Genomic DNA, 23,268 nt, shown 5'->3' with positions numbered 1-23,268 from the left:
GTTATTTAATCAACAATCAACTTTAAAAAGAATAAGGAAAAATGAGAAAGGTTAAAGGAAACACATCATCCCGCTCTGTAGCAGGGAACATCACAAACAGTGTCACTGGAATGTCAGGGCAGTTCACAGTCTGTTCCTTGTACATCTCAGGCCTTCTTCTCAGGCCCGGGCTGTGCTGCAGGGATGCTGTGGACACTTGCTCTGGTGATGGCCACAGGCTCTCAGGCTCTAAGTGTTAGGACCCTTCTTCCCAGTATCGCCCCGCCCTGTCGGGGTTATGATCCACGCCAGGCCTGCAGAGCCTCTTGGCTGAGGCGTCTCCCTGTGCTGGGCCTGCTGCCCAGGGTCCCCCTCGCTCTCCCCAGCTGCTCACCGCACTCAGCTCCGGACTGCTCCAGCCCCAGCTGCACCACTCTGTCTCTGCACTGCTGCTGCTCTGCCTCCAGCTCCCTGGGCTGCTTCTTTGGCCTGTCTGCCTCTGGTTGCTGCAGCTCTGCTCCCACGACAGGTCTGCTCTGCAGGCTGCTTCTGTGACTCTGCTCCCAACACTGACCTGCTTCCTGGGCTGCTTTCCTGGCCCCTCTGGCTCTGGTTGCTGCAGCTCTCCTCCCAGGGCAAGTCTGCTCTCTCTGGGCTGTGCCTCTGGCTTTGGGGCTGCAGCTCTGCTCCCAGGACAGGGTCTGCTCTCTCTGGGCTGCTTTTCTGGTCCCTCTGGATCTGGCCCAGCTCTGTTCCCCAGCTTAGCTTGCGCCCCGGCTTTCTCCTTAGCTTGGCCCCACTCTGTCTGACCCAGGCAAATCCAGCTCACACAGAGGACAGGACCTCCCTGGCCTCCTGACTCCCTGATTAGCCTGCTCGCCCTGTCATTCAGGCTGACCTGGAGCATTCGCCTCTCCCCATTGTTTCTGGGGGCTGTCACTCTCAGGGTCCTGATTCCCCAACGACCCTTCCCCCTTTTTAGTACTGGGAGCTAGCCAACCAAAACACCCCCACTGGATGTTAGTAAGGGGTCAACAGTCCCCTTACATATATAAACCTTGTGGGTACCCAATGCTGAGAGGGACTATGGGCATCTAAAAAAAAAAGCTATGGATGGACTGATATCCCAATATTCAGATGACATTCAAGTTTATATTCTATTTTATTGAAGCATATTATATTTATATGGAGAGGAAGGATGGTCTAGCCTCCTCCTTGGGAGACCTGGGTTCAATTCCTTAGTCTACCCTAGACTTCCTGTATAACTTTGACCAAGTCATTTAGCCTCTAAATGCTTTAGTTCCCCTTCCATAAAACGGGGATTAATAGCACTTCCCTGCCTCACTATATTGTTGTGAGGTGCTCAGAGGTGCTACATTAATGGGAGCCCTTATATAGCACTCATGATTATGGTGTCTGAGATCATTCCAAAATTAAAAATAAGCAAGGGTGGTTTAATTATGCTGGCATAGAGCAGCTACACAGAAGACCTTTCAGTGGCACAGCTGCAGTGGTAGAGCGGTGCCGCTGTAAGATCTCTAATGTAGACGTAGCTTTGATATTTGGTACATACTCTTATTTTGTGGTACATGCCAGCAGAAAAAAGTGCAAGACAAGATGAATATCTCCTAAGACAGTTTGGTTGAAGTAAAGCCATTGGTATTTTCCCATTTTGACAACCTATAAGGGTCTTCCTTTCAAACTGGTATAATTAATTGCCATCAATTATTTATATAGCCCTACAGATATTCAAGGATTTTCACTGACAAATAAAGACAGGTCTATGCCCCAACGAGCCTTATAAATGTAAACGAGACTTATCACAGCAAGGGATTGCATTGAGCAAAAGATGGGAGGGAGAATTGCAGGGCTCTGGGGAAAAGGGTTATAATGCAAGATCATGATATACTTATTGTCATGTACAAAGCCTGGTCCTGCTCTTACAGTGTGATCCTGGCAAATGGACTCCTGCACTCAGATGGAACCCCACTGATTCCAACGACTCCATGCTGGCATAGGGATTCACTCACTTGGATCAACTAATCAGAACTGGGGCCCATGTTAGGTCCAAGTTGACTTTAAAAGAAAAAAGTATTAAAATTTGGAAGTGGTGTGCAATTAGACATTACATTTACAAAATAAAATGTGTCTTTGCATGCTCTTAATTTTTGCAGAATTATTTCTGGCTGGTGGTGATTAATACTTTCTTTGCTGCTACACTGGGTCAGTGGCTTGTTGCAACATGTTGTGTAGTGCACTAACTCTTTCTTTTTTCCCTTTTGTTTTTAATGCTGAATTATTATCCATTTTCCAACATAGGTGAATAATACAGTGCATAAATGTAGAAAAATATGCATTCCTGTGGGGCATTGCCTGCTCATGCTGTGATAGTGTTTTCTGCCTTTCTGCCTTTATGTACGGCATTCATATTGTCTAATAATCTCCCCTTCACCACTGCTGATCTCCTCTCACTTCTAGTTTGTCTTACAGTTATTAGAACATGCACCATTCTAAACCCACTTGCTCAGTTTTGTCTCTCATTTCCGTGTATTTACACTTGCACTTATTATCCCAGAGTCTTCTTTTCAGAGGGTCCTTTGTCCTCATTCTGTATGGCATGAACTGAATGGTGAAGTTTCCAGCTCTTCCCATTTCCTGCCACTCCAGCTTGAAACTGCACAGAGAATGCAACAGTGCTCAGTAGCGCAGCCCCCCCACCCCCCAAAACAAAAAATACCCCTCTCCTCCAAACCTACTCCAAGCAACAATATCTTTATTGGAGTAAATACTTTTTATAGTGGATCTGCACTAACCCCCCCCGCCCCTGTCATTCCTCAGAGCCTGCTCTCATGACGTTTACTACAGAAGGGAATGGTCTGGACCCTGTTTTCTAATTCAGTGAACTGTCTGTGAGCAGCTTTTTAACACTAGTCAAACAGCTTGATTTGCATTGGTGCAGAAGAAAAGAATGGCTGGCTGGACTCTGAGGCCCAGGTCCTCAAAGGTATTTTGTGCCTAACTCACATTGAAATCAGTGGATGTTAGGGGCCTAAATGCCTTTGAGGATCTGGGCCTGACAGCCTATCAGCACTTCTGAGATCTGCTTCCTGAATGGAGAATGATGCTTTTCTACACAGGGAAACTGACGGCACAGATATAAAGGAATAAATTATTTTGCTATAATTATGCTGGTGTAATTCCCTTGGGTGACTTTATGTATGACTAAAATGACTTTATTCCAGAATAATAACTCTGATTTGGAGTAATCAGGTAGAAGTTTGGGGTTTTTTGGTCAAAAATTTGTGGATGAAAAAATTAGTCAGAAACTGGAAAATTGGAATTTTTTGCCCAGCTCTCCTTCTAATTGTTCCTAATTGTTTCCTTTCCTTGATCTTCTTTCCTTTTTCTCTTTAGTATTGTTCCCAAAATTGATTGCTGTAATTGTGATTAAAAGGCTTGAATGACAATACAAGGTGGAGATTTGCTCTAAATTATGAGATTATGTGGGCTTTATTAAATTTTCTTTTACTGAGCCCAAAAAGAAGAAAAGAAAACTATTTCTGAGTAAACAAAAAGCCACTCTACAACCCAACTTTCTCTGCTGTTTAAATAAGGCCTTTTAACCTTTTAAGGTTTCAAAGAAGTGGTTCTGTGATTTGAATAACTTTTAAGGGGTTATGCCCTCAGTGAAAATCCATTGACTTCAAATAATGCTCTTTGTTACAGCGATCAGTAGCACAACCTTAGTGTAAGGTTGCACAGATGTAAAAGAGAACAGATTTTTCTTCTCATCTCTTTTTTACTGGTGATGATGGATTAGACTGGAAGAACTCAATTTGACTTTAAGAATCAAGGCTGAGTTTGTAGGGCTGCCTATTAAAAAGCTGACAAACAATTTTATTTTTTATTTGTAAACTAGTGAATTTAGTATGGAGTCAGTAATTGGAACACTATGATGTCATATTTAGTGTCAGTTTTCAGAGTAGAAGTGCACTTTAAAGAAACTACACTTCCATAGTCTTCCTAATTCTGGACAATTCTCCTTCTTTTTCTATTTTTGGTTTAGTTTTTTCCTTACAGTAGAGAGTGATCATGTTCTGGCATGTTTCAGCACAGAAACTCAAGACTTTCCCCCCCATTTACTTACCAATAGTTCTAGGTATCAAACTGCAGTAGAATCTGAATGCTAACCTTGTTCAATACCAATATACCATTGCCATCTAGATTGCTATTGCCTTACAAGCTTGTTGCTGGTTTGGAATCCTCACTTATATCCATTTTAGCTTTCAATAATCAATTCACAGAGCAAGCTGTGTTAGTTTAGATTCAGAAGATGACTGTGTTGAGGAGGCTAAATAAAAAAAAGTTCTTTGTCCTCTGTTGTATCTTTAAATTGACTGCCATTAATGCCCAGAATTAGTAACCTCAAGAGGCAGCATGTACCAGACACCATTTTTGCTCCCAAGGTACAGCATTATTATGTTGTGAGATATTTACAGAGCAGTTTATTTTGGGCTGGGTTAAATTAGCAACTTTGCTTTCAAAAATACCATCTCAAGGATCAAGTCAAAGTACACACCAAATCACAAGTGTTTCTTAGCTCTTATGTTGACCTTAATATGTTTGCAGAATTAATCAGAGAAACATATGGTATATTTTGTTGTTTTAACTCCTTTTAACCAGCTTTCTCCCACACAAAATGTTTCTACATTTACATACAGGCCCATTTTCAAATAGAATTAATTCCTGGTTCTCTGGCAAAGGGGAAATAGTATGGTTCAATGAATAGGGCAATAGAAAGAAATTCAGGAAACCCAGGATCTCTTCTTGCTTCTGACTGTGACCTGGTATGTGGCTTTAGGTGAGTCACTGCTCTCCTATCTTTGGTCTATTTGGACTGTACACTCATCGGGTAGAGGCTGTATTGTCCTCTGTACAGTGTCTAGCACAATGGAGCGCTGACCTCTATGGGTGTTACCCCTACTCATGTTGAGTGGTACATTATCCCATGAGTAGTCTCACCAAATCAAAGAGCCCACGATAGTAAAGTACTATTCACTGTGAGTAATGGTGCCAGATCTTTACCTATGTTACTGTATTATTTTGCTTGCATGCCCTTCTGATCCCTAAATTCAGTACAATTTATTTATAGATTTATGTACATGAAATCTGTTCAGGGAAGAATACATTGTAATCAAGTCTTCAGGAACTGAGGAAATATGTTAACTTAACTAATATACTTTCGCATATTGAAAGATAATGAATGTCCTGAATCTTGATATAGAAAACAGTTCACTAGAAAGTCACGTTCTCTCCACAGAAAGTATAACAATTTACTGATCCACCTGTAATAATGACATGAGTTTTTCTTTATTTACTTAAGCATTTTGTTTCCATAGAATCATAGAATATTAGAGTTGGAAGAAATCTCAGGAGGTCATCCAGTCCAACCCCCTACTCAAAGCAGGACCAACCCCACCTAAATCATCCCAGCCAGGGCTTTGGCAAGCCGGGCCTTAAAAACCTCTAAGGATGGAGATTCTACCACCACCCTAGGTAACCAATTCCAGTGCTTCACCACTCTCCTAGTGAAATAGTTTTTCCTAATATCCAACCTAGACCTCCCCCAGTGCAACTTGAGACCATTGCTCCTTATTCTGTCATCTGCCACCACTGAGAACAGCCACTCCATCCTCTTCGGAACCCCCATTCAGGTCGTTGAAGGCTGCTATCAAATCCCCACTCACTCTTCTTTTCTGCAGACTAAATAAGCCCAGTTCCTTCAGCCTCTCCTCATAAGTCATATGCCCCAGCCCCCTAATCATTTTTGTTGCCCTTTTCTGGACTCTCTCCAATTTGTCTTTTCTGTAGTTGGGCCCCCAAAACTGGACACAATACTCCAGATTTCAGAGGAACAGCCGTGTTAGTCTGTATTCGCAAAAAGAAAAGGAGTACTTGTGGCACCTTAGAGACTAACCAATTTATTTGAGCATGAGCTTTCGTGAGCTACAGCTCACTTCATCAGATGTTTACCGTGGAAACTGCAGCAGACTTTATATACACACAGAAATCATGAAACAATACCTCCTCCCACCCCACTGTCCTGCTGGTAATAGCTTATCTAAAGTGATCAACAGGTGGGCCATTTCCAGCACAAATCCAGGTTTTCTCACCCTCCACCCCCCCACACAAATTCACTCTCCTGCTGGTGCTAGCCCATCCAAAGTGACAACTCTTTACATAATCAAGTCGGGCTATTTCCTGCATAGATCAAGGTTTTCTCACATCCCCCCCACCCCCATACACACACAAACTCACTCTCCTGCTGGTAATAGCTCATCTAAACTGACCATTCTCCAGGTTTAAATCCAAGTTAAACCAGAACATCTGGGGGGGGGGGGTAGGAAAAAACAAGAGGAAACAGGCTACCTTGCATAATGACTTAGCCACTCCCAGTCTCTATTTAAGCCTAAATTAATAGTATCCAATTTGCAAATGAATTCCAATTCAGCAGTTTCTCGCTGGAGTCTGGATTTGAAGTTTTTTTGTTTTAAGATAGCGACCTTCATGTCTGTGATTGCGTGACCAGAGAGATTGAAGTGTTCTCCGACTGGTTTATGAATGTTATAATTCTTGACATCTGATTTGTGTCCATTTATTCTTTTACGTAGAGACTGTCCAGTTTGACCAATGTACATGGCAGAGGGGCATTGCTGGCACATGATGGCATAGATCACATTGGTGGATGTGCAGGTGAACGAGCCTCTGATAGTGTGGCTGATGTTATTAGGCCCTGTGATGGTGTCCCCTGAATAGATATGTGGGCACAATTGGCAATGGGCTTTGTTGCAAGGATAAGTTCCTGGGTTAGTGGTTCTGTTGTGTGGTATGTGGTTGTTGGTGAGTATTTGCTTCAGGTTGCGGGGCTGTCTGTAGGCAAGGACTGGCCTGTCTCCCAAGACTTGTGAGAGTGTTGGGTCATCCTTTAGGATAGGTTGTAGATCCTTAATAATGCGTTGGAGGGGTTTTAGTTGGGGGCTGAAGGTGACGGCTAGTGGCGTTCTGTTATTTTCTTTGTTAGGCCTGTCCTGTAGTAGGTAACTTCTGGGAACTCTTCTGGCTCTATCAATCTGTTTCTTTACTTCTGCAGGTGGGTATTGTAGTTGTAAGAAAGCTTGACAGAGATCTTGTAGGTGTTTGTCTCTGTCTGAGGGGTTGGAGCAAATGCGGTTGTATCGCAGAGCTTGGCTGTAGACGATGGATCGTGTGGTGTGGTCAGGGTGAAAGCTGGAGGCATGCAGGTAGGAATAGCGGTCAGTAGGTTTACGGTATAGGGTGGTGTTTATGTGGCCATTGTTTATTAGCACTGTAGTGTCCAGGAAGTGGATCTCTTGTGTGGACTGGACCAGGCTGAGGTTGGTGGTGGGATGGAAATTGTTGAAATCATGGTGGAATTCCTCAAGGGCTTCTTTTCCATGGGTCCAGATGATGAAGATGTCATCAATATAGTGCAAGTAGAGTAGGGGCTTTAGGGGACGAGAGCTGAGGAAGCGTTGTTCTAAATCAGCCATAAAAATGTTGGCATACTGTGGGGCCATGCGGGTACCCATAGCAGTGCCGCTGATCTGAAGGTATACATTGTCCCCAAATGTGAAATAGTTATGGGTAAGGACAAAGTCACAAAGTTCAGCCACCAGGTTAGCCGTGACATTATCGGGGATAGTGTTCTTGACGGCTTGTAGTCCATCTTTGTGTGGAATGTTGGTGTAGAGGGCTTCTACATCCATAGTAGCCAGGATGGTGTTATCAGGAAGATAACAGGAACATTCCTGAAACTTCCTGATTCTATGAACATTTTGAGATCCTTTCAGATCGCCCCTCGTTCTCTATTCCTCTGCTTCATGTCCGTTCTTCCTTCCCTATTCTCCTGTACTTCTTTCTTCCCTTTCTGTTTCTTGTTTCCCTTCTTTCTTCTGCCATCTCCTACTTTCTTTAACTCCTTTAGGTCTGGCTCTCATTCCTGCACAAGCGGTATTCTAGGTTTAATGGGATACTAACAATAGCTTGAACTAGAAGTTGTCAAATATTTCAGATTAAAATTATGTCAGAGAAGTGGGGCTCCCTTCTTGTGATTGGGCTGCTAGTGGTTGCTACACTGAGCAGATATTGCCTCTCAGAAGGTGAATAAGTGAGCATGGAAAGCAGTGGCAGCTCAGTGCTGTAGCTCTTGGTGTCTCTAAACTGAAGTGTGGTTTGCCTCGATCTCTGCTCCTTTTCTTATTTTCAATAAAAGTTGATTCAAAAGGGTTATACAACTTTTGATATAGCTTTTCAACTACTGAATTAAAACTAAAAAACCTGCCAAGGGAGGTGGGGAAGCCAGATTGGAGGGGGAGGAGGTGAGAGGTGGAAGAGAGGGAAGCAGATAGAGGTGTATGGATAAGTCTTAAAAAGCCAAGAAACTTGATTTTGTTTTTGTTTTTTAAAAGGGAGTGGGGGAGAGGGAATTGCAGTGAAAGAAATAAGATTTATATTTTCAGATCATTCTCAGGGACACCATCACAGGGCCTAATAACATCAGCCACACTATCAGAGGCTCGTTCACCTGCACATCCACCAATGTGATATATGCCATCATGTGCCAGCAATGCCCCTCTGCCATTTACATTGGTCAAACTGGACAGTCTCTACGTAAAAGAATAAATGGAAACAAATCAGATGTCAAGAATTATAACATTCATAAACCAGTCGGAGAACACTTCAATCTCTCTGGTCACACAATCACAGACATGAAGGTCGCTATCTTAAAACAAAAAAACTTCAAATCCAGACTCCAGCGAGAAACTGCTGAATTGGAATTCATTTGCAAATTGGACACTATTAATTTAGGCTTAAATAGAGACTGGGAGTGGCTAAGTCCTGAAGCACTTACATGAGAGGAAAGTGATCAGGAACAGTCAGCATGGATTCACCAAGGGAAGGTCATGCCTGACTAATCTAATCGCCTTCTATGATGAGATTACTGGTTCTGTGGATGAAGGGAAAGCAGTGGATGTATTGTTTCTTGACTTTAGCAAAGCTTTTGACACGGTCTCCCACAGTATTCTTGTCAGCAACTTAAGGAAGTATGGGCTGGATGAATGCACTACAAGGTGGGTAGAAAGCTGGCTAGATTGTCGGGCTCAACGGGTAGTGATCAATGGCTCCATATCTAGTTGGCAGCCGGTATCAAGTGGAGTACCCCAAGGGTCGGTCCTGGGGCCAGTTTTGTTCAATATCTTCATAAATGATCTGGAGGATGGTGTGGATTGCACTCTCAGCAAATTTGCGGATGATACTAAACTGGGAGGAGTGGTAGATACGCTGGAGGGGAGGGATAGCATACAGAAAGACCTAGACAAATTGGAGGATTGGGCCAAAAGAAATCTGATGAGGTTCAATAAGGATAAGTGCAGGGTCCTGCACTTAGGACGGAAGAACCCAATGCACAGCTACAGACTAGGGACCGAATGGCTAGGCAGCAGTTCTGCGGAAAAGGACCTAGGGGTGACAGTGGACGAGAAGCTGGATATGAGTCAGCAGTGTGCCCTTGTTGCCAAGAAGGCCAATGGCATTTTGGGATGTATAAGTAGGGGCATAGCGAGCAGATCGAGGGACGTGATCATTCCCCTCTATTCGACATTGGTGAGGCCTCATCTGGAGTACTGTGTCCAGTTTTGGGCCCCACACTTCAAGAAGGATGTGGATAAATTGGAGAGAGTCCAGCGAAGGGCAACAAAAATGATTAGGGGACTGGAACACATGAGTTATGAGGAGAGGCTGAGGGAGCTGGGATTGTTTAGCCTGCAGAAGAGAAGAATGAGGAGGGATTTGATAGCTGCTTTCAACTACCTGAAAGGGGGTTCCAAAGAGGATGGCTCTAGACTGTTCTCAATGGTAGCAGATGACAGAACGAGGAGTAATGGTCTCAAGTTGCAGTGGGGGAGGTTTAGATTGGATATTAGGAAAAACTTTTTCACTAAGAGGGTGGTGAAACACTGGAATGCGTTACCTAGGGAGGTGGTAGAATCTCCTTCCTTAGAGGTTTTTAAGGTCAGGCTTGACAAAGCCCTGGCTGGGATGATTTAACTGGGAATTGGTCCTGCTTCGAGCAGGGGGTTGGACTAGATGACCTTCTGGGGTCCCTTCCAACCCTGATATTCTATGATTCTATGATTCTAAGTCATTATGCAAGGTAGCCTATTTCCCCTTGTTTTTTCCTACCCCCCCCCCCCAGACGTTCTGGTTAAACTTGGATTTAAACTTGGAGAGTGGTCAGTTTGGATGAGCTATTGCCAGCAGGAGAGTGAGTTTGTGTGTGTGTGTGTGTGTGTGTCCCCGGGTGGGGGGGGTAGGGGGGGTGAGAGAGCCTGGATTTGTGCTGGACATGGCCCACCTTGATTACCATGCACATTGTAGGGAGAGTGGTCACTTTGGATGAGCTATTACCAGCAGGAGAGTGAGTTTGTGTGTGTATGGGGGTGGGGGGTGAGAAAACCTGGATTTGTGCTGGAAATGGCCCACCTTGATTATCATGCACATTGTAGGGAGAGTGGTCACTTTGGATGAGCTTTTACCAGTAGGAGAGTGAGTTTGTGTGTGTGGTTTTTGGAGGGGGGTGAGGGGCTGAGAGAACCTGGATTTGTGCAGGAAATGGCCCACCTTGATTATCATGCACATTGTGAAGAGAGTTGTCACTTTGGATGGGCTATTACCAGCAGGAGAGTGAGTTTGTGTGTAGGGGGGTGGAGGGTGAGAAAACCTGGATTTGTGCTGGAAATGGCCCAACTTGATGATCACTTTAGATAAGCTATTACCAGCAGGACAGTGGGGTGGGAGGAGGTATTGTTTCATGATCTCTGTGTGTATATAAAGTCTGCTGCAGTTTCCACAGTATGCATCCGATGAAGTGAGCTGTAGCTCACGAAAGCTCATGCTCAAATAAATTGGTTAGTCTCTAAGGTGCCACAAGTACTCCTTTTCTTTTTGCGAATACAGACTAACACGGCTGTTACTCTGAAATCTCTCCTCGCTGTCGTTTGCATCAGTTTTAATTTAGAATTACTTTTATCTTATAAAAATCCCAGTTTTTTATGTAAACTATCGTCTTATATTCATCCGTGGTAACATTGATTGACTCTTTTAGAATCACAATAAGTTATTTCAGGATGTGCCAATACACTGCCACTTCTTCTATGGATGTAGCTTAAGACCTTTGGCAGCACCTGGCCTTTTGCATCAGCTCTGATAACTCACCAAAAAGTGTGGTGATTGCTTAAGACGACACATATACTGTCACATCATGTCATATGGAGATAAATTCGTTCCCACTGAGTATGTTTCTGGAGACAGTAGCTAGAGGTCCAGTTCTATCTCTAATATTAGATATAGAGAAGCCTCCCAATGGTTTTGGCAGATGAAGCTTGGCAAAAGTATACTAGCTCTCTCACTTCTCCACACAAACCACTTCACTAGTTTCTATATTTGTTTGATTCATCTGGCTGTTAAATGAGTGGAGCAATTGTGTACGGTATGAAAGTTTCCTTACAATGCTTAACTTGATTAGATTCATTTTCCAGCATCTGATTATGGGTAATATATATGTTTCACATATGAATTCATTTAAGCCAAAATTTTCGAAAGTGCTGCAGATCGCCAGCATAGAATTGTCCTGGGGTAGAGTAGAACTCCCTGCAGGCCTAAGCATGCCAGACTTAGTCCTGTGTCACCTAACCTTCCATCTTCCCCAGTGTAGGGTGGCAGAATGGAGTTCCATTATGACAATTCCCCACTGGTGTAGAGTTGATTAAACGTCCTATGCCATTGATGTACCTTAGAGCAGTCTACCTAACCACTGTTGTAGTCATGGCTAACACAGACCATCCCTCAGGATCAGGAGCCATAACCTGCTCCTTGATGCTACCTACTTGCTCTCCTGCTCTGATCACAGCACAGGTGCAGAAGAGACTCTCATCCTATGTATTTCACATCTGCTGCTGATGGTGAGATTTCTCACTCATGGACCTAACTAAAACTTTCCATAGAAGTGTTAAGCTAAGTCATATTGGTGAATTATTACAGTAAATCTTCCGTTCTACGGACCATGAGTGGTTGCATTACAGAAGCCCAATTCCCTCGAGGCCCTCAAAAAACAGCTCTGCATCTATTCTGTGGACTTTTCTACCGACATGTCTGCTCAACTAAACTACATAGGCTGGACTAATAACTGGGAGTAACATTTTCAAAAATGCTAAACTGATTTAGGAGCCTAAGATTCATTGACTTTCAATCAAGCATAAGGTCCTAAAGGCCTAAGTCACTTTTGACAATGAGTCTTAGACTCCTAAGGGCATGTCTTCATGGCATGGCAATGTGTACCACAGGGGTGTGATTTCTAAAGTGCAATAATGTGTTGTACTCTAATTGGCCCTGCTGGGGTACACTAAAAGGTTCCTAGTGGGTTTTAACCTAGTACTATTGGAAATACATCTGAAAGCACGCTAAGGAATTTTTCGTGCGCACCAGCAGGGTCAACACGGACCATATAGTGAGCTTGAGAAATCATACCTCCATAGTGCACATTGCTGCACTGAATAGACATGCCCTATGCCACTAAGACAGTGGCGGATTAGCCACTGGGTCAATGAGGCTTGTGCCCAGGGACCATGGCCAATTGGGCCCCCCTGGAAATATGGGCGCCCCCTGTGCTCCAACCCACTTCGCCCACCCCGACCCTGCTCCCCTGCAGGAGTGCTGGGTGGGCGAAGCAGGCTGGGGATGGAGGTTTGCAGGAGGAAGGGGTGGGGAGGGGCCCCCAATGGCTCTGGCACAGGGCTCCACAAATCCCTAATTCGCCTCTGCACTAGATGCTTTTGAAAATGTCACCCTTGATCCTTATATTGCTCATACCTGAGCTTTCTTGCTTCTGAATTCCTCTGGTTCTTTTGAATTCATTCTCACTGCAAGTAAATTGTTTCAGAAAATAATGAAGGCATGGTGAAAGCACCCCTCTGTTTTATACTCTCATCTTTGTAAAGATGTGTTTAGCTAAAAATCCCTGCCAGGAACAACTTGTGAAAATACTGGATTGTAATAGGCATAGGGACCAGGGAATGGTACACTGCAGTTTTTCAAGCTGCATAAACTTTATCACGTTTAGAATACTGTTGCTCATGTGATGAACAGCATCATGTCAGACAGAAAGAAATAGCTATACAGAGAAAACCCAATTATTATAGAAGATCCCACATACTTCAAGTATGCATGAAGGCAAAACTGTCACTTAAAATTCCTATAGAGCATTCATGAAATACTAGGGAGTGAGGAGATGAAATGAAGGCAGAATTGCAAAAAACCTCAAAATAAATGATGGATCCTTCTTACAAGGATAAAGTGGGCAGTGTAATCTGCATCATCCCTGCACAGGGGATTCAGAGGGGCTGTGGCATCTGTTGCAAGATGTTCTAGCCTAGCTACAAAGTCTGATTCTACTGGACACAGTCCCCTGCACAGACAGATTTCCCAGGCATTGTGTGGGTGTGTGGCGTCGGGGGAGGGGGATGTTTCACCCATATACACAGACTTCACTGGGAGATTTGACTTGACTAAGGGCTGCAGGACCAGGCCATGGATTTTTTAAAGAGATAGTAAAATGACATGAGGTCTGGGCCCACCAAATGTGGCAGTGTCCCTTTAATATTGCTTTAGTTTTCTTACTAATTCACACCAGCATGCAATTCACATCAATTACACTAAGACCAAGCAATCAAGCTTTATGTGGTTTAAGTAAAGTGAATTGGGAAGGTGAAAGTCACGTCCTCAACTCAAAGTGAGCACCCAGGCTGCATTCTATGGAGTAGAATGGAGGCCACAGCCTCTCTGTGCCATTTTTGCCATTTGTTGGAACACAGGATACATGTAAACATAGACCCTTTCATCCTTTGGCCCCTCCTCTGTCAGTACTATTGGTGCCAGCATATGTGAGATGGCTTTGCTACCTGTTGGTCATGTGACAGAATACAGATCCCCTTTATGAGACTGGTAGCCCTTGACCAGAACTCTGGGGGGCCTTAGATGAAGTAGCAAGCTTTGTTCTGGACCTTTGTACCAGAGATAATTTCATATATATACGACTTGGTGTGTGCTGTGAATTCCTAAATTTTGTAAATTAATGAGTAAATGATCAAATGTGCTGGGGGAAAAAAAAACAATGAAAAAGGTGAAAAAATCTACATGGTTCCTTTATTTTGACAAATTTCATTTAGTTGTAATTGCCTTTATTTTACAATACAGAAGACTACCACAGAGAGCTGCAGATCATGTTGGGTCTGATTTTTCATCCTTTACTTATAGTCAGTAAAGCCATTGTTGTAAACAAGGGTTCTTTACTCATCTTAATCTAATCTAATTTAGGTTTAGGCCTCACTACAACACTCTGCCTCTAGGACCTGATCCAAAGCTCATTGAAATCAATGGAAAGACTGTAAGGATATGTCTACACTGAAATAAAACATCCACAGCTGGCCAATGTCAGCTGACTCAGGCTTGTATGGCTCGGGCTGTGGGGCTATCAGATTGCACGGCAAATTTTTGAGTTCAGGCTGGGGTCCCAAAGCCCAGGCTCCAGCCTGAGCCTGAACATTTACACTTCAGTTTTATAGCCCTTGCAGCCTGAGGCCTGTGAGCCCAAGTCAGCTGACATGGAACATCCCTGGGTGTTTTACTGCAGTGTAGACATCCCCTAAGTCTTTGGATCAGGCCCTTAAAGGTGAACTCCTCCTACTACTACACACCAAAAATGTAGTTTGTACCTTTTACTGTTTCTTAATGATGTATCAAGTTGCATTAAATGTTTTTGCAAATTATTTATATTAGGAAAAACCCATGATTTGACTTTGGTTTTATGAAGCTTATATACTTGAAGCAGATTATTTGAATGAACCTAAGTATATAGATTAAATGACTAACTAACAGGAAGGTGACATGATATTGTCACTACTTTTACTTGTGGCACTATATTCTTTCTCAATAAAGTGCTACCCACTTGCAGAACTATAATCTCACTTGGAAAGCTAGACTAGAATTCATTCTGCAAGGAGAGCAAATACTTGTTGCTGGTTCCATCTAACAGATATTTACCTATAGTAGATTAAAGCCTTTTATGTTAATTATACACAGAATGACTAAATTTGGCCTGCTAAATTTGGTCAGCTAAGATTTATGCTTATTTTTGAAGGCTTGTTTGTGAGCTGGCCTGTTTTCTGATTCAGAAAATATTTTAAAGCATAGAAGATTAAATTGCATTTAGGTCACACAGCTAAACAAAAAGTATGAGTGTTGTGCTCAGTCACAGTTTACTATTTATTGTACGATCTGCTTTTTAAAAATGTACCTAGCCCCAAATCCTGGGCAGACTTATTAAAAACAATACACATAATTCATTAACCAGTGTCAACAAAATTATACTCCCATCCCATACATTAATTTATATTCCTTCCTGACAGTCACACCCATCAAGAAAGGATAGACCATTCTGAAGGTCATCAGAGTCTGGATAGGCTAAACTAATGAGGGAAGTAAATACCAGAGCCAAGAGCCTTTCAGAGACTACTTCCTGCTTCCAGCACCCAAACATTCAAACTTAGGAAGAGAATAAAGGCCTGCTTCTCTTTCTTAAACCAGTGTTAATCAGGAGTAAGTCCGCTGAACATATTGGTACTACACTGGTGTAAAACTGGTCTGAGATGAGACTCAGGCCACAGCCTCTCTATAGCTCAAACCACATAAGAACTTCACAGATTAGTATTAACACCTTGTATTGCATGCAGAAGCAAGTAAGAAGCCAGTGCAGTCTTTAGAGAATGGGTAGAGCATGTCACATGTGGCTAATGCTGCCAAACTGGCACCTAGCTGCATTTTACATCGACTGTAGCTTTTTCCAAAAAGTACTCCGTATAGATCACCTTGTTGTGTTACCGTCTGGAGGTCACAAAGGGAAGAATAAATGTGGGGTTTTGTTTCATTATTTGTTCAGTTTTCCATCTTTATGTACAGTAACTGCTGGTGTAAGTCATCACAGATTCCTGCTTGGCTTTGTAGGCCTGAACGTGCTGTGACTATAAAAGGAACCAGTGAGCTGTAAATACCCAATTCTTCCTGATGCCTATTGGGGATCACTCAAGCACAAACTGACATTTTTCTAGAGACTAGAACAATAAAACCTTCTCATGCTAGATTCTGACTCTAAACATTTAGTTTCTCTCTGCTGCATTGTTTTACTTTATTTTATTTTTGTTAGGAAATCTATCTAAACCATCTGAAGCATTGGTCCTGCATGGGCAATGACACTGGTAAATAGGCTGAATATTCATTAGCCTGATGCAACTGCTAATCAGCTGTTTCTTTTATTCAATAGCACTCTGAACAAATCAGGACGAATAGTAACTTTAATTCCTTTATTCCTACAGTATTAATCTTCAAACAACAGATTCAAGATAGAAAAAAAACCCTGTTTATTTGCACAATCCGTTTCACGGCTGGGTTCATGTTTTAGTTTAGATCATAAATAGGTAAGTTTGTTGGTCTCTGTCTCCTCATAGAAACATGGATGTTTGAGATGGAAAAGTCTTATTAGTTCATGTCTGTTGCCCTTGCTAAAGCAAGATTCCTCCTACAATACATATTAGTCCCTAGCAGACACTTGCTACAACAAAAAACACCATATGACCTGGTACTATTGAATTTCTGACCTAGAGTACATCCGATGTGGAATAATAGAGGTGTTGCTCTTTTGGAGTAAAGTATATTGGTGCTCTGGGATCTGGTCCAGCAAACCATTATTTATAGGAATAGTGCTTTCTCACACAAGTAATCCAAAAGAATTTAATAGAACTATTCATGTGACTATGCACCATTCAGATAAGCAAGGGCATGCAGGATTGGGGCCATCATGTATTGCTATGTAGTGGGGAAACCTGAGCTTGTGCAGTTCATATGCATCTGTTTAGTGCTATTAGTCTCTCCTTATTGTGAGTACCAAATTCAAACTGTTTTTCATTAGATCAATGTAAATATCACTTTACATGTGGTGTGTCTAAAAAGCACTGATGTAGCCCTTTTAAAATATGGTATCTCTCACATGGGGGCCTGAAATGCCAGCAAGCTCTCCAGGAGTAAATCTTTTTTTCTTTACCTCCCCCTTTCTTTTTCTCTGACTTCTCTAACCTGAGACAGCAGCTGAAGCAATGGGGTTCCCCTGTGTTCCACCATTTCCCATTTCTCTCCCCCCTCTCCTTTTATTTTTCTTCCCCAGTTCCTGTCTGATTTATCGCTGCCTGTTTTTCTGCACCAGGAATATTGTTGTTTTTTAACAAAAGCATTCAAAAAATGGAGGCTAGTGTTGTGACAGACTGACGACATCCTGCAATATCCTTGACAAACCTTATGGAATTAAGATAAATTTTACTGAATTACGTTAAACCATATTGAATTAGGCATAATACCTTTGGGGCCCATTGTATTAAAAACACACTTGTGTATGTGTCACTGTAGGATTGTATGTAACTTTTCTAGGAGCTTGACTAATGTAAATGTTAGGAATTTCAAAGGACTTTTTAGGAAAATGCATGTAAAGTGGATTTCCTAGGAAATACCTGGGGGCAGGAGGGAATGCAAATGACCCACTTCAAATCCATTCTTTTGAAACTACACCCAGGGGAGAGAAACCCCTTGTCTTCTAATTACCTGCTCCTGGAAACTCTAAATCAAAGACCCCTGAGCTATATAAAGGGTGGACTAAACATGTCATGAGTGTGCTTGTTCTGAGCGGAAGCTGTGATGAACTTGAAATCAGAAGGAACCCCTTGGGTGGGGTTTTGAAGGACTGCCAGAGCCCATGTTAAGGTTGGGGTGAGCTCAGATAAGCTTGTTAGCATGCATGTAGGTTCTTTTATTATTTTATTATGTTCTCTCTCTAGTGTTTTTATCTTAAGAATAAAATAGGTTTGCCTAGGAAGTGCTGTGTGGCATCATATAATGGTGGACAATTACTCAGTTATTAGTCTCTGGAGAGAAAGTAAGCAGACCTGCTTAGGCAGAACCTCTTGCTGGGATATCATAGGGGGCTGTGCAGCCTGGAAATACCCCAGTCAGAAGAGAGTGAGACGTGAGCCTCTACTCTAGAGCAGTGGTTCTTAAAGCCGGTCCGCCGCTTGTTCAGGGAAAGCCCCTGGCGGCCCGGAGCAGTTTGTTTACCTGCCGCGTCTGCAGGTTCAGCCGATCGCGGCTCCCACTGGCTGCGGTTCGCTGCTCCGGGCCAATGGGGGCATTGGCCTGGAGCTGTGAACCGCAGCCAGTGGGAGCCGCGATCGGCCGAACCTGCGGACGCGGCAGGTAAACAAACTGCTCCGGGCTGCCAGGGGCTTTCCCTGAACAAGCGGTAGACTGGCTTTGAGAACCACTGCTCTAGAGAGCTGACAGCCAGTGGAGCCTGGCACCAAGAGTGGGTGCCCTTGCTAGACTGTCGAAGGGAATATAGCTGCAGTTGCCATGAACTGTGACAAGTGTATTTATAGATTATGTCCCTCTTATAGAAAGAATTCCTTCATCTAAGGGGTGCAGCTGGCCCCTATATAGATTTCTTAGGTGGAAGCAAGTCCACCTTCATGTTAGAGAAGTGAGGATCTGCATGGACTTAGGGCCAGATTTTCTCCTATGTGGAAATCTGCTTGGTGTGGAGGAAAGATATTAGGGATCTGGTTACAGTGCCTTGATTCTCAGGGTGAAACTGCCCTAGCCCCAGGGTAAATTAGGACAGCTTTGTGGCTCCTCTAAATTATGACAACTAGCTATAATCCCTAAGGGCCACACACCATCTTAGAATTTCCTACTCTCTCCCTCCCCAATATACTCCATATGCTGGAGTGAAGACAGACAAGCGGCCTAGGAGCTGGTTTTGTCAGCTTTAGTCCATCAGAAAATTTCCTTCTACTGGGGGTTTCTCAACAAGAGATTTGTGACCAGATTATGCATCATACAGGTAGCCCAAAGATGATGACTCTGGGAGAGAAAATCTGACGTACAGGCTGATGTTTTTTTAAATCCCTTTTTGTTTTATCTGTTAACTATTTCACTCTCTTGAATATTTATTGTTTTCTTTGATCACACACATTATATTCATCATCACTGGCAATTGTCGATTCAAACTGGATCATGGTACACACATAAGATGCCTAATCAGTGTGTGATGAATCCGTTTATGGCTAACAAGCCCAATTCGAGAGTAACACAGATTGTTACAAATTTCACAGATCCCATGTTTTGTCTGAGTTAGAGTCCAAGATTACAGCATGCTGCTTTCTTTTTTCTTGCTCTCCTGGATCAAGGCTGCTTCCTGTTGAGCTGCACCCAGTGCCAGATATTCCCTCCAAATTGGCCGGGATTCTGCACCCTCCTCCCAGCTTTCTACATTGATGTTGAACAACTTCGTATCATTTTTGCACGCATCGTTGTACCGCCATTTAAGGGTGATCGTGCTTTCTAGAGCCATCCAAATCTTGCTGTACAAAATATTCTTGGGGTTATTGTGGTGTTTAGATGTTGCTTGTAATTATTAGAATTGGGAGCACTGGCTGTTGGGAGTCTGAAAGGACAGGAAACAGGAAGGAGCAGGGAAGAGTTGAGAGGCAGGGGGAAAGCTACAGAGGGTGCAGCAGCAGCTTGGTAAAGAGGTTTCCACTTCAAAAATAAAGTCCTGTTGAAGCTTGTTAGTACCTAGCCTGGTTGATACAACATTTTGGCGACGAGGATGGATCTTCTGCCTGCACTCTTTCTGCAAAACCCAGGTGAGCCTCCAATTGCTTTTACTACCTCGATCCATATGTTTGAGACTTATCTGCTTGCAATCAGTGCTACAGAGATTTCTGAAGTCAGAAAGTGTGCTCTGCTAATCCACTGCCTTGGAGCAGAAGGGCAGTGCATATTTTACACTTTTCCCCTTGCAGATGATAAATATGAGACTGCACTCACTGCATTAAAGAATTTTTTTGTGCCAAAAGTGAATGTAGTAGCTAATCGCTACAGATTTCGCCAGTGTGAGCAGAAACCAGGGGAAACTATAATGCAGTATATTGCTTCCTTGAGGAGTCTGATTGTAATTTGTGACTTTGGGAATATGTCAGATGAAATATTAGAGACCAGCTCATTGAGAAAACAACCATGCTTCATGTAAGAGAACGCTTACTTCTAGAACCACAATTTACACTAGAAAAAGCAATAACCATTGCTACTCAGATTGAGTGAGCTACAGCTGAAGCCAGAATAATGAGCATGGATACGGGAGGCACAGTCCAGGCTGTGACTCCTTTGCAGAAAAGTTCACTACCACTGCAGACACACAATTGCAAGAGGAAAACTAATGAAAAACCCCCACTGAATCGGCAAATTCAAAATACAGTAAAAGCATGTTTTTGCTGTGGATCCCCAAAACACCTTGCAAGCTACACAGGATGTCCAGCGAAAGTAGTTAGGTGAAATCATTGCAAAAAGATTGGACATTTTGCTAAAGTATGTCACAGTAGCCAGTTCAATCAACAGGTGCATGCAGTTACAATACCAGATGTTACTGTGCTGAGCGTGGACAAAATCACTACTGCACATATCCTAGAACAGATAAAGTGCACTGTAAGCGTTTCCGCCATACCCTCAGGCAAACCACACTCGATTCAGCTAATGTTGGACACTGGCTCAGCAGTATTTATACTACCTGATTCCATCTATCTGCATTATTTTAAAGATGTGCCTCTTACTGAACCCAAACTTCACTTGGTGTGCTATTTGAAAAACCATATTCCAGTACATGGCTGCCTGCCAGCAATAGTTACTTTTGGTGATTGCTGTGTAACTGCAGAGTTCTACATTGTCCACAAAGGCACTTCTATCCTTGGGAGAGATTTATTGGCTGCTTTAAATCTCAGGGTAGTTAATGGACGAATTGATCTTCTTCAGCAAAGCAGTCTTGCGGTACACACACCAGTTTCAGCTGGGATCCAACACCAGATTGGGGAGAAACTCAGCTGTGCTTATGGGTTTCTGCATAAAGTTAAAATGCGGAATAATGTGATTCCTGTACGACAGACGTAATGGCACTTACCATTTTCAGTCAGGGAAGCTGTTTCAGAGGAACTTAGAAAACTTGTTCAAAAGGACATTATTGAAGAGATCGACCCCTTGGAATGGGTTTCACCTATAGTAGTGATGCAGAAGAAGGGTGGAGGCATTCGCCTTTGTGTGGACTTAAGGGAGCCAAATAAAGCTATTGTGATTGACAGCCATCCTCTTCCTCACATAGAAGAAGTTTTTGCAGAACTCAGTGGAGCAAAGATGTTTTCTACTCTTGATTTGCAGAGCGCATACTACCTGGTTATGTTGCATGAAGATAACAGAGACCTCACAGCATTTATTACACATGAGGGACTATTTCCATACGGTGTTCCATACGGTCTCACATCTGCCCCAAGTGCCTTTCAAAAAATGATGTCCATTGATTCTGAAGAATCAACATGGAGTTCAATGCTATCTGGATGATATTATCATGTTTGGAAGTACTTCTGAGGAGCATGATAATAACCTGCAGTCTGTACTAAACTGCTTCAGCACAGCAGGCCTTCAGCTCAATAGGTCCAAATGCAAATTTAGACAAACCGAACTCTCCTTTCTGGGGCATACAATTTCACAGGCTGGACTAAAACCTGATCCAGATCATATCCTGGCAATGTCAAATGCTTCTCCTCCTACAGATTTGCAAACCTTACATTCCTTCTTGGGTCTTACCTCCTGGTATGCAAAATTCATTCCCAATTATGCTTCTGTCATTGAACCGTTACAGGAATTACTACGGAGAAGTTAAACCTTAGTGTGGACAACAGATGCACAAGCTAGTTTCGAAACAGTGAAAGACTTGATTGTACATAGTCCAGTACTTGCACTATTCAGTCCTGCGTTGCCCATAATTGTAACTACTGATGCTTCTGATTATGGACTTGGGGCTGTTCTCACACAACTGCATGAGGACAACACAGAGAGGACTGTTGCATTTGCTTCAAGGACACTAAGTAATGCTGAGAGAAAATATTCTATAGTCGAAAAAGAAGCACTTGCTTGTGTCTGGGCTGCTGAAAAATGGAGAACTTACCTGTGGGGCCGCATGTTCAAGTTGTGCACAGACCACAGCCCTTTGACAACGTTGCTCACCACAAAAGGACTGGGAAGAGCAGGATACCGTATTGATCGATGGTCTGCAAGACTACTCTCTTTCAATTATGAACTGGAATATAAGCCTGGAAACCAAAATGTGATCGCTGATTGCCTTTCTCGCCTGCCTTTGCCTTCACCAGATGGTCCACCGGAGGATGAGGATGTAGCGGTTGCGCTTATTACAAGCACTCTCACTGCAGTTACAAGAGAACAATTTCAAGCTGCTTGTTCAGCGTGTACAATTCAACAAAAACTACGGGAATTTCTGACAAAAAGATGGCCCAATCACCCTAGAAACCTTGACCCAGTTTTGCTGCCTTATTTTAGAGTTCGGTATAAGCTTTCTTCGTTTGATGGCTGTGTGTGATGAGGTACACACCGGCTCTTTGTGCCAGAAGAATTACAGTCAAAACCCATACACCTGGCACACGATACTCATCAGGGAATTGTCCAAACCAAAGAACGACTATGGGATCTGTATTGGTGGCCAGGGATGGACTCTCAAACTGAAGCACTCATAAAATCCTGTGTCACTTGCCAAATGCATGATAAGACAGCAGTGACATGTACCCCTCCATTACAGCCTGTTCCTCTTCCTGAATCTGCATGGCAAAAAGTGGTGATTGACATTGTAGGACCCTTTGATACGGCTCCAATTGACTGCCGTTATGCCATCACTTTAATAGACTATTTCAGTAAATGGCCTGAGGTAGCGTTTACATCGCAAATCTCTTCTGCTACAGTAATTACGTTCCTCTCTTCAGTTTTTAGCAGGGAAGGTAACCCCAAAGAACTGGTTTCAGATAATCGTAGTCAATTTATTTCCCTGGAGTATGAAACTTTTCTAGCACAGAGGAACATTTTACACAGAAGGTCATCCCTATATTACCCTCAAGACAATGGGGAAATCGAATGGTTTAACAGAAGTTTGAAAGAGAAAGTTTAGCAAACGGCTAAACTGGAAGGGCAATTGTGGATACCCTTCACTACTGATTTCTT

This window comes from Lepidochelys kempii, chromosome 5, assembly GCF_965140265.1.
Source record: "Lepidochelys kempii isolate rLepKem1 chromosome 5, rLepKem1.hap2, whole genome shotgun sequence".
NCBI lineage: Eukaryota > Metazoa > Chordata > Testudines > Cheloniidae > Lepidochelys > Lepidochelys kempii.
Note: the sequence above shows the minus strand (reverse complement) of the source record.